Consider the following 13,392-nt stretch of genomic DNA (forward strand, 5'->3'; position numbering starts at 1 on the left):
ATTAAATCAACTCATGAACATCAAGAGTAACAGGAAAACTTCTATGGCTATGTTGGTGATAAAAGGAAGATTAGGGAAAATGTAGACCCTCTCTGTAAGGAAATGGAAGACCTGATTACTCAGGGGATGAAGAAGACTGAGTTACCCAAAGACTTTTCTGCCTTTGTCTTCAATGGCAAATGTCCCAGCCATGCTTCCTGAGTCAGGACATAAAGTCAGGGACTGGGAGAATGAAGAATCTCCTACTGTAGAAGACCAAGTTTGGTACCATCTGAGGAACCTAAAGGAGCAAAAAGCATGGGACCTGATGACATGCATCCGTGGATACTGAGACAGCAGGCAGATGAAGTGTCTAAGCTGATATCTGTTATATTTGAGAATTTTTGCTGCTCCAGTGAAGCTTCCACTGACTGGAAAAGGGAAAGTTTACCCCCCCCTGGTTTTAAAAAGGGATAAAAGGGAACCAGGGACCTACAGATGCCAGTCTCATCTCCATGCCTGGAAAGATCAAGAAGCAGATCCTCCTGGAAAGTACGATAAGGCATGTGTAAAATAAGGAGGTGACTGGTGACAGTCAAGATGGCTTCACTAAGGGCAAATTGTGCCTGATGAATGTGGTGGTCCTCTGTGACATGGTTAAGGCATTATGGAATATGGGAAGAGGACTGATGTAATCTATCTGGACTTGTGCAAACATTTGACACTGACATGACAACCTTGTCTCTAAGCTGGAAACATGGAATTGACAGATGCAATATGTGGTTAATTAGGAATTGGTTGGATGGATGCATTCAAAGATTTGCAGTCAATAGCTTGATGTCCAAGTAGAGACCAGGCATGGATGGTATTCCCCAGGAGCTGGTGTTGGGGCTGGTGACATTTAATGTCCTGGCTGGTGATGTGGACTGTGGGGTTGAGTGCACTCTCAGTGCTCAGCAACACCAAGCTGTCTGGTGCAGTCAACATGCTGCAGGGAAGGAATATGCCATCCAGAGGAGCCTTGACAGGTTTGAGAGGTGAGCTTGTGCACTTTTCATGCATTTCAAGAAGGCCAAGTGCAAGGTCCTGCAGCTGGGTGAGGGCAATCCCAAGTTCAAGTAATGGGCTGGTGAAGAAGGGATCAAGAGCAGCCCTGAGGAGAAAGATGTGGGGGTATTAGTGCATGAGAAGTTCAATGTGACCTGGCAATATGCTCTTGATATAGAGATATAGATGGAGATACACTGAAAAGTTTTAGCTGGACTTTCTACCACACTTTTATTGAATGGTTATATAATATGTTATCTCTATGGCAGTGAAAGTATCTGTCTATTGCTTCTTTTTTTATTCTTTTTCAAATTCTGAACCATCTGTTGAATATTGTGAAAGGCCTTCCATAAGAATATGCTTAAATTACATAATTAGGTCCTATGAACAAAACAAGAACTTTGCTATAAACTCAGAGAAATACCAAATTTGCTAATATAATTAAAAATTTAACACTAACATTAGTAGACATATTAACAATATCAATCAAATTGTAAAGGAAAAAAAAAGAAAATTACTTCCAGATTATTTTGAAATTTTTTTTGCTCCAAGAATGCAAAGTTATTAGTCGTCGGGGACTAAGTCTATAATCTGATTTCCAACTCTTAAGAAACTCTGTTGGGTAATAAACTTGTAATGAGAAAACAAACAAATTAAACTGCCTAAAAGGACTGATCTTTCAATTGATTTTTTTATTTTAATGAAAAAAACCTATTGAGTGGAACTTGAATTTTCTTATTCTCTTAGTTTTGAAGACACCTAAACACACATAATATTGCATCCTTTTTAGCTGTCAGCAAAATCAGTTGAAAAAGCATCAATGGTAATTGAATTTATATAAAAGATATCTATCCAAGTGATCTAGGACCTTTTCAAAAAGATACATAAGCAAATAGAAAACACTTTGACTGTGGCCTTTTTTTAGACAGTTAAAACTGAAGATATTTGAAAGTTATCTAAAAAAATAATGCCTTCAATTTTCACTTTTAATTAACTGTTACATATCGGGAATGCTGTGAATAATAATTCATAGATAAAATCACTGTGAAGGTTAGATGGAACACAAAGCAAAGACAAACAGGAGGTTTTCTCATTGTTTAGCATTATTCATTTCTGGATTGAACTCATTACCAGAGACATCAATCAAGCAAAGGTATTTATCCAGTGAAGCTGAATGTATTTGTTGCATTCTGACAGTAATTCATTTGAAAACATGTTGCATAAGGAAAAGGGTAGAAGCTCAGAATATACAGTCTTGGGCTCCTGCTGTGCAGCTTGCAGGATTCGATGTCTCTGGGTGTATCTATTTGTAAAACTAAACCAAGCTGCAGATGCAGCTCGCTTTAATAGTTCTGAATTAGTTATCTCCACACCCAGGACAACTTTTCTCCATTTCCTCCTTTATGATGCATGTGCCAGCAGTGTCATTGTCTGCCACAGGCTTGCTTTACAACAGATTGTGCTGTTTTGCTCTTATGTTGCATTCATTTTGGCTTCCAAGTGGAAGTGGTACTAATGCATTTCTTAGGCACTTACTATAAAAACAATTTGTCCTGTTGGCAGTTTCAGATGCTCAGGAATTCTATGTACTTGTCTTCACTTTGCAGATCATCTTTTTTTGGCACTTAAATATCACAGGAGGAACTTCCTGACTGGAGATAGCACTTACCGTATTACATGAGCTGTGCATTCTTTTTTGGCTCTAGGGCTACACTTAGAGACAAGCATTTGGCTCTAGCAGGCAAAACAAAAATGAACAAATTACATCAGTAGAAAAATTCAGGTCAATATAGTTTTGAGCTTCAGAAAAATTACTTGATTTTTACTTCCCTTGATGAGTACTATGGGTCCAGTATTTTGGTTGGCTTTTTTTTTTTGTCAGTGCAGTCTTATCCAAGACCACATTTATTTTCATTATAGATAAATTAGTGTTTACTTCCTCTTATGAATATAGTTCAGCTTCTAGTTCTGTTCTAAATGTTTTAATCATCATTCCATTGTTAAATAGAACTGATATAAAAAATGACACTTATTTAAAGCGTCATCTTTCTAATGAATATATATCTAAAAGATGCAATAAGTCTGATTCTTACAGCCAAAGCTTTCAATACAAGTAATTCTTATTTGATAGCATATATTTTGAAACTAATAGTTTTTTTTTCTGTAATAGTTAATTAGGGTTGCTTCAGAAAGGAAATTAGGTACCTGCCTTATACTGAATACATAGATGAACACTCTTTTTGAGATCCCTTGATTTGAGAGCACTCTTCAGTATTTATTGATCATGAGGAAAGGCAGAGAAAAAGTAATGAAATGGTATGCAAGACATAGTAAAACTTTCAACTTTTCTATGTACTATGCCCTTTTTGAGATTCTGAATGTCTAATAAAGCAGAAAACAATACTTGCAAAGTGAATGCTGGTGATACAGAACAACTTTTTCCTAAGAAAAGCATTCAAAAATTAGAGCTGGAGGATGTGCAAAATCAAGGGGTGGGAGAAGGAAAACAATAATCTCCCAAAGGAATATGATGACAATGCTGGATTTAAAATTCAGATGAAGAATAAACCAGTAGGTATTAATAAAGGGTAAGATAAATTTGTATTGAATCAAATGAATCATTTGTATCAGACTCAGAGGAAAACATATTCCACTGTTTTTTTCACCTCCCTTTGTAAGTAAAACAACACAATATATGTTAGTGGTAGGAAATAATACTAAAGCAGTAATAATAATAAAGTACAAAAAAAGTATGCTGTCATTATCCAAGAAGGATATTTAAGTAGCAGTTCTGGAAAGCAAGGAAGATGTGCTGGAAAGTAACTGCAGATGTAGCAGATACGTGGCTGAATATCTAGGTCTGTACTAGTAAATATGTGTCATATGGTCTTTCTCCATTTGCTAAGATTTTGGTCCTTGGTAAACTCAGTCACTTGCTCAGAAAGCAGTAGCAGGTGAAATAGTCACTGACAAGTGTATTTTGGAAACGTCTCACAAGGTCCTCCTATTGAGCAGTTTTATAACACATTTGTTGGTATATACTTAAATTCGGTGTATACTTAAAGTTGGTATATACTTAAAATGCTAACTCCCTTATCATGAATTATTGATGCAGGAGTGCAGTGAATTTCACACAGGTGAAAGTTAAGCTAACATTGTAAAATATGAATTGAGCTTATAAATGAGTATACTGATATTTCCTTTTCTCAGAAACTCTTTGCTGTGCTTTAGGAAGGTTCCTAGTTTCATTCTGTTTATTCTTTCCCTCAGTCCCTTAGAGAAATGCAGAATGGATTGTCCATTCAATAAAGCTGTGTGAACCCAGCTACGCCTTGGAATAAACAGTAATTCAGAAATAAAAATTCTCTAAATAAGCAGTAATTCAGAACTTCACTTTGAAGTGGTATGCCATATTCCTCCCTAGATATATCATAGACCAAAAGACATCCTGACTCTGCTCATTCAGTTTCAAGGACCTGGAAGAGACAGGAAATTTGGACACCCTGAAAACCCTCTAAACTATTAATTCATCTCATTACTGAATGATAACCAAACTTCTCAAGGTTAATTCTGCTTTTCAGTATCCTTTCGCTTGGTGTTACATTTAAGTGATATCTTGTGGAATGTTGTTACTTTGATCTGACAGTAGATTTTTGTTTTTATCACATATACTGGCATTTGACTACATAAATAATAAATGCAACATCAGATGTATGTAAGAGGGATTTAACAAATGGGGCTTCAGAGGTTACACTGTGAATGAGGTGGAAATTAAACAAGTTAATACTTTATAGTGGAGCTTTAAGTACCATTGTCTTGGTAGCTGTAATAGTCTTTCCTTTAGAGACTCATTCAGGGAACTGAAGATACCAGTGTTCTGTTGATTTAGGCAGGAAATTTGAATGCACAAACTTCAGAAAAAAAAGAGAGACATTAAAAAGTAATGAAATTTGGCAGATTTCTAGAGATTACATTAGACTTAGAATGCCTTATAAAAATATCTTTTCTTATACTTTCTGGTATGCATGGTAGCTACCAAGTAGTCTAAAAAGTTAGCAGAGTCATTTTGGTTTTAATGGATTTGTCTTTGTTTGGGTTTTTTTAAGTAGAGACTCATTAACAACTATAACCTCCCTACTAAAAATATTTTTTCCCAATACTTCTGTTATGCCCACTCTCAAATTTTCTAAACAGATTAGACATAAAACATGTTTTAAAACATAAATTTTATTCATATTACTCAAATAAACTGATCCTGTCAGATCTGCTTCTGTGTATCTTCCATATCTGGATGAATACATGAAATATTAAATATTTAGATATATTTTGACTTAATGTTTTACATCTGCAAAGTGGAGATTTAAATAAGTTAGATGTCTTAGACAAGATCACGGACAAAATACTGACAGGCCAAGGAACAGTGTTTAGAAGGTGCTTTTGTGAACCAACGGGTATTTTTAGTCTGTGTTTGAATGACATATGCATTTTACTGCATTTGACAATTATTACTGTTGCCATTTTATAAGTAGAACCCATATTTTATAGCAAATAATAAAAGCTCACACGCATTCTTTTTAATTCCAGATGAGTATATCATATAACCATTCCCTCCAAAGGTCTTCCAAATTCTCCATATCAAAGTAAAGAATTCATCTGTTTCTTAAGTGCTGGGCTTAAGCATTAAAGTGTTCTTATCTATTCATTAATTTCTTATTGAATTTATAGAGTTTATTTTGGTTTTTTGTCATTCTTTTTAGTAATTTGTTATTCTTGTTTGTTATATCTTTTTTTGAAGATTCCAATTATGCTTTAACTTCCTCCTCTGAAATCGCTTCATCCTAACCCTAACTTTTGTGAAACAGAAAACATTTGCTATCCAACTCTTCAGAGTCAATGAATCAATCAATGGATCTTTTTTCAGTTCCATAGCTTTAATCCTAAGGTTTTCCACTACTGGATTTTTCAATTCTAATATATTAAATTCATTCTAATCATAAAAACACACTGTGAAGATATGTAATGAAAAAAATGTAGCATTACATACCATTGAGTAGGTTTGCTCAATATATTGTGAGTTTTAAGTCAGCTGCAGTTGTAGCTCAAAATATTTCAGTGAAAGTTATTGGAACAAAATATTGAAACAAATTTATAAAGTACATAATGCAAGTCAGAAATATTAGCATATTTTTAGCTCTGTCGCTGTTCACTCTATAATAAAAATATTTAATACTATGGCCTAAAATATCTAAAAGCAATGAAACAGCACAAGAGGTCTCTAAATTAGCTCTGAATTTTCTTTTAATCTATTGAAGTTAGCCTGAAGATAGAAATTTGTTTATGTGATTTAATATTTATAAGGGTAAACTAACTTCATAAAGTAGTACATATTTACATGTCTAAGTAAGTGCTCCCAGTAATTAGTTAATTGCATTACTAGGGATTGCAAAGCATTCATCAAAAATATTTTCTGCACATCCAGTGATCTACAAACTGAACCTGGACTTCATATAGACATAGTGTACCTATTATAAAATAATTATTCATAATTTATATGTGGTTATTCTTTGTGCAGAAAGCTTTACTGATATTAAGTAGCTAAAAGTAATTTGTTACCACAGCACATCTCTAGAACTTTCTCCTGCGCCTGCAAAGTTAGCAAACTTTTACTTGCATTTTAACATTATTTGAAATAACGTCATCTGCAAGTTTGATTCAATCTGAATGCTAGAAGCACAGAATAAAAAATTCTTGTATCAAGAAGATACAGAGGAAATCTTGTACCTTTTGCATTTATTCTGGGGCTTGCACAGGAGAGCAAAGAGGTTAAAAATGAAAATACTTTCTAGATTTTATGTTCATCCACAGAATATTTGATATTATATTTAAAAGCACTGATTATAATACATTATTGATAGCAGTTTGAGATGCTACAAAATGTCAGATTGTTTTAATAGTACTGCAACCTCTTTTCAAGGTCTGTATCTCAGTGACAAAAAGGCAGGTTACCACTGCAGGCACATGGAGCATGGATGCAAGTGTGAAGAAAATGGTACAGTTTCCTCAGAAAATAGAAGGATTTAAGTTTTTCTAAATAAGGTTCTGATGCTTTATTTTCTGCCACAGTGCTAAAAAGGTTTTTTGCTGAAGACAGGGGAGTCAGGTGGTTTAGTAAGTCTACAGATCCAGATTCTAATCATGTGTAGAGTTGGTTATACATATCTTCCAAATCCACACTGATAAGCCCCAACAAGCTTCTTTCAGGGATTAAAGCAGATTTTAGGATTACATATACTGCAACTGTTTGAGAAAGAACATTGCAACTATGAGCAAGATATGAAAAGAGTGACAAAGAACTTTTTTGAAAGCTGTATTAGAATATTGCTTAAAATTCAGATAAATATTTACAGACCAAGTTCTGCCTAGGGGAAATCAAAGAGAAATTAAAGTAAGGAATGATTATAATAAGAATATCATTCTCTAAAGTATATAATGCCTAATATAAATAAGAAAACCTCTATATCTCCATTGGAAATATAATGTAAATATGAAACGAAGGTACACATATCACCCCCAACCTTGTTTTTTAACAAAAATACAAAGATTTTATTGTTCTAAATTATACTACCAGAAGCAGTTGATAGTAAAAGAAATCATAGAGGTCATGTATAGTTTTGTTTTGTCTCACTTTGTTTTAAAATATGCTAGCTGTCATAATTTACTGTATGTAGGAATAAATGACTGTTGCTGACAGTGTTCCACTCCCCCCATCCCATTCAACACTGACATTTGATTCTTATTTGAGTCCATTCTGGAGAGCTTCTCTGTTTGACCAGGTCAGCATGTAATATCAACTGAATAGTAGAGAATGCACATTTTCACTTTGGAATTTTTACTCTTGGAATTCTGAAATATATTCATGGAGTAATATGCTTCTGTTAATGAAGTTTATCTGGAACATAAGATTAAATCTACAACTCTAATTACTATACTCTAGTAACCATGGAGTATAGACTGAGAGTTAGCAGCCATTGATGGATGAAATTTTCAGGTAGCTGGCATGTGAAGCTAACACTACACTTTGAATGTAAAAAGTCTGGGTTTCATCTTGTGATGAAAATTACCAGTTAGCAAGGAGGAGTCCTCTGTTCTTGTCCTGTTTTACTTGTTCTGTTGTTCCCTCTTGTGTTTTTGCCTTCTTCATGAAAGAGTTCATATGCAGCGCTTTGACCAGAGTGTTACTCAATGTAATTCCCATGTTTTATTAATTTCACACTAGCAAAAACCTGGTCTGGTTTGGTTTGTTAACAAGCTTGGTAATTTTAACACTAGCTATTACACTACCATGACTTCATGGTATTTTACTGCCTCAAAACAGAGTATTGAATTTATGTTCAAAATGGGTTGGAGAACTGAAGGGGTAGAATTATCCTCATTTTTGTGACTGAAATATTGAGATGCATTATCTGGTTCAAAGACTGGTTTGAATATCTAGAAGCTTAAAGTACTTAGCCCTTCAGTTTGGGCTACTGTTCCCAGTATCTTCAAATGCAGCTGCAGGCATCCTGTAGTTCATCTGGTAGTCATTCATGGCATTAAATTGTATTCTCAGAAAATGAGGAACTCAAAACCTGCTGCATGAAAAAATGGTGTAAATGGTGTAAATGGTGTGATTCAACTGTTCTACTTTGTATCACAAAGGTTTTGCATGTCCAGACTCTGATAAACTCAGCTAGAGGAAAATCTTGAAACAAGTAGCTCTCAATGTTCCTTTCTTTAAGTGAACATACCAAAAGACGTTAAAGACTCTCAATCTTTAAAAACGGATTATTTAGAAAATACATAAACTAAAACAAAGTAATCCTTTCTGTAAAAAAAATCAGATATGCTCTGTTTCAAATATCAACATTACCTGAGAAGGCTTTAAACAATTCTCCTTTTTCTCCACCATCTCCTTTTTCCTAGCTTTACTTTTGAATCAAAGAACTCCCTGTGCTCTGGGTCAGAAAACCCCATAGATTTTCTCTAGGTCTTTTAAAAAATCATCTTTAAAAAAATTATCTTGCACAAGTTTGGCTTTTGTTTCTACCTAACAACAAACTCTTTGTTTTAAACAAGGTCTCAATCTCCCTTACCCTGTAGGCTACCCCTAAGTGCCTGCCTCACACGACATTTTTCAAGCTGACCAAATGCTCAGCCTAAGATAGCAGTCTTCCCTTTCCTGTAAGCATTCCTTTCAACTAGGAAGACAGCAACGTGGACAAGTAGCTGTTTTCTCTCTTGTTCAACCATCCCTTATAGTCAGAATATACAAGCACAAAATCATTAAGATTGGAAAAGGCTTTGAAGATCATCAGGTGCATTTAAGTGTGTCACAAAGTGTCACATCTACTCCAGGGATGGTGATTCCACCATGCCCATGGAGAATTTCTTCCAATATTTAACACCTCTTTCAGTAAACAATTTTTTCCTCATATCCAGCCTCAGTCTCTCAACATGCAATGGCATACACATGCAATGGACTGTCAGATAATTCAGTTCATCATAGAACTGTAGAAATCAAAGTCTTCCAAGTCTTAGAATTTTTCATCAACAAAATGTGAATAAAAATCTTTTTGACTTTCATGGATAATTTTAAGGGTAAAGAGTCACAGTTTTTTCCCTTTGGTGATTTGGTCATTAACCCTTTTGCCTTCTATAGTTCTCTCTCCCAGCTCATCTTATTTCACTCATTTCCTTTATTCTTTCATCTAGGTTCTCTGTGTCATCACTTAGTCTTCACACAAATACATTGACTCCTCACCAGTCATCCAATTTCTTTTGTTCTGTTTATTCTCAGATCTTTCCTTGTCATTCCTGTTTACTCTCACAAGTTTTTGCTTTCTGTCCACCTACAGACCTTTTCTCTTCTAGTTTTTAGTCTCATGTGCCTTCTAATGAAAAAGAGCCTAAGAAGGTGACTTTCCTGAATTCAGTACCAATTCAGTTCCGGGCACTAGTAGTTTTCTGAAGAAAGATTTGGTCAGTTCTGTATTGCTAATCGTTATTCATTCTGTAGTAAAAACTTTTTAGAGCCTTATACCTTGAGCAGATTTGAAGATGTTGTGGGATAACAACTGACATGTTCTTGATAGACTTTGTAAAAATCTCTTTTCCAAAGTGTATAGCAATGCAAATTGTAATACAAGGAAATAGTATTTAATTTTGTTTAATTTTCCTTAGACACTTTCTTGGGAATAGCAGATATGTTTGATTGAACATTTATGACAGAAATGCCAAAAAAATGGCAAATTATTCCATCCTGAGTTGTTCACTTAGCATGGAAAATATGAGTTCAGACCATTTAACGTGTGCGAAGTTATAATTAACTTAAAATATGAACTACTGGCCAACCTCAATAATAGGTGGTACCAACAGTCCTGCTTAAAATCTTTATGATGTTCTTGTTGTCATGGAAGCAATTGTTAGAACACAAATTCTCCTAAGACTTCATTCTTTGATAATAAGAATAATATACTTCATTTAAATATACTTGGGTATGGCTCAGTTTCTCAGGGTGGGAGCACCAGTGTTTCAGTTCTCACATCATCAGCATAAAATATCTTAAAACGGTGTATATTCTAGACATACTATGGAGTAAGATTTGAAGTATGGAGAAGTCAAGTCTCAACATAGAGTGACTGAAATCCCTAATACAGACATATATGTACATTATATTTGGTAACATATAATGATTTTACAAAATGGAGTAGAAACAACTTCATAGGTATAGTTGCATTTCCTCCCACACAATTGTTATGGTAAAGTATATTGATTACCATTAGATTCTGTGTAGAGACTGGTGAAGGCTGCTGTGAGCTTCTTTCCCTTATTTTTACACATATATACATCTATTGTACAATTATACATCTATGCTAAGGAACATTATTTCTTCTGGCATTTAGAAAAAAAAGCCTTTGAAGACTTTGGTGCTCCTTAAACTTCCTCAGTAATTGAACCAGAACTGTACACAAAGAGGGAAATTTTTTCTTGATAAATAAAGAATAATGAGAAAAATGTAAAGAGTAAGTGAAACTTAGTTTAAATAGAATATTACTTAAGATTTTTATCAATTATTATTCCTTTACATAAACTTTGATTTATAGAACCATCTCTTCTTACCTTGAAATATAAATTCATTACCATCTAACTCTATATAATCAAAAAACAACTGAATACATGAATGATACAGTTCAGTTTTCTATTAATCTCTAATGCTTAACATTCCTTACACCATGCTACCAACAGTAGAATACATCTTAACTTGCTAGCAAAGGAGAAGCAGAAGCAATAAAACCAATATACATTGAATCCCTTGGCTCCAAAAGTTTTTACTGGTTTTCAAAAGTGCTGCACATTTCTAGACAGGATATAACATAACATATCTATTGCAACATTTAGTTTTACTTATCAACAGGATGAAGAAAAGGAAAAATTCCCTTCCCCATCATATGTTCAGTGATGCCTTCTTTAAATGTTTTCTAATTTGCTGGTACTTCAATTTCTCTTACTGACAGTTACTCTACCTGTGAGATACATCTTGTTCATTTTATAGCAAATTTCACTGCTATATTTTAAAAATTGTATCATTTTACATTTAAACACGTTCAAGAAGTGGTTTCTGAATCCTTGTCCACTTTTCCAGTGCGGGGCAGTGAATGACTGGCTATGTGTGGGACTGAGATGCCTGCTGGAGTTAACCCACGGCTGCTTAGTCAGGTAAGAGTCTGCATTAGTCTGCATTAGCTCATATTTTCTCTGCAGAACTCTCTGGAAGTTGCTGCTAAAGTTGAATACTCATAGGCTGGGTGCCAACAGAAGAACAAAAGGAGACAGGATTTCTGCAGGTATGCAGTGAATATAGTACAGTTCTCAAATTTTCCATTGCCATAACAGGATCAGTTGAGGCTAGAGGGGCCTCTGAAGGACATCTCCTCTGACTCCCCTACTCAGGTTAGGTCACAAAAAGCTGCTTTATTAGGACCATGTTGAGATGAAAATGAAAATCTCCAGGGATGGAGACACCAGAGCCTCTTTGGGCAAACTGTACAAGTGCTGTGAGAGACTAAAGATTTGTGTCTCAAGGTATTTTGGGGTGCACATGCATGGGGGAAGAGGCAGGTCAGGCTTTACCCTGGCAAGGCAGTGCCTTGCTCTGCAACCCCCATCCCTGAACTGTATCCCAGCCCAGCAGTGCCTGTCAATCCCTGGCACGGCAGAGGCAATGCTCCACACCTACTTCTGGAGCCCCTAACCCACCTCCTGAGTGGACAAATGAGTGGAAGTCTTACCTGAGGGATGGGCCCAGGAAAGCCCAGGGGTATTTAAAGCTGAACACAAGGCACGCAGATGTCTTTACACTACCTCCTCTTGGAATCTCTATCTGCTGAACACTGCTGGAACCCAGGAGCTGGTAGCTATTTGTGCCCTTTTCTATATAGTTTCTGTCTCTTGCCTCTTTTTTCATCTAATTCTCTCTGCTTGGAATTTTTGAGTAACTTACAATCAAATGGGCTTGGATTTTGCTAAATTGGGTAGGCTAAATTAATACTTTGAGAAGGGTATTATGTTGATTGAATGCTGCTCTAAGCCTTTGCCAAAATCCTCTGATTTTTGAAGGTTGCCAGCAAAGTTCTTTTTGCTGTTTTGATCTCTTGAAAAGATCTTGTCAGTACATGCATCTAACTCAGACTACATGAACACCAATAAGCCATTTTAAAAGTCTTGTTGAGCAAGTGTTTTGGGATTTTACATATGCTCAGTCACAGTATCAAATATAATACACAACAACAAATACAATCAAATATGATAGAGTATGGATAATATTTTCTGGTTTTGCCTGGGTTAGAGTTGATTTCATTCATGGTAGCTATTATGGGGCTGTCCTTTGGCTATGTGCTGAAAAGAGTGATGCCTTTCAAAGTAGCACAGTATTGTTATCTCTTATATATAAAGTCTCACACCACCCATTGGTTATAATGATTTTCTCTTTTTTTCCTTCTCCACATATCTTTGTAAATTTTAACATGTTATGAGCAGCAACTGGTTGTCTCTAAACTCACTTAAGAGGTTAGTAAAGCATGTAAGAAAAAAAGAAGACCAAAATCACCAAGTAACAAGTTATCAATGTAATAAGTGATCAAATAAAATCATTATAGTAGCAAGCTCCTGTTCTGGTTCAAGTTACTCAAAATCTCTTTGTGTGTCTGCAAAAATGAAACTCAGCTATGTACTTAGTTTGCTGCAGCCTGAAGGTTTGCAGACAGGAGCTTGTGCTGAGTCCAGAGTCCTTTATGTTTCTCAAAGGCTCTCTTATAGGAATGGAATGAA

General features: G+C 35.2%; 1 long non-coding RNA gene across 1 annotated transcript in view; it reads left to right on the forward strand.

The window, feature by feature from the left end:
• Nucleotides 1-869: 869 nt before the first annotated feature.
• Nucleotides 870-13,392, forward strand: part of LOC118686427 (uncharacterized) — an 85,263-nt gene continuing 72,740 nt past the window's right edge. The window contains exons 1-2 of the long non-coding RNA XR_004980171.1: nucleotides 870-1,016; nucleotides 11,708-11,781. This is a non-coding gene — a long non-coding RNA (uncharacterized LOC118686427). The remainder of the gene's footprint in view (nucleotides 1,017-11,707; nucleotides 11,782-13,392) is intronic.

The sequence above is a fragment of the Molothrus ater genome, chromosome 4, assembly GCF_012460135.2.
Source record: "Molothrus ater isolate BHLD 08-10-18 breed brown headed cowbird chromosome 4, BPBGC_Mater_1.1, whole genome shotgun sequence".
NCBI classification, from domain to species: domain Eukaryota; kingdom Metazoa; phylum Chordata; class Aves; order Passeriformes; family Icteridae; genus Molothrus; species Molothrus ater.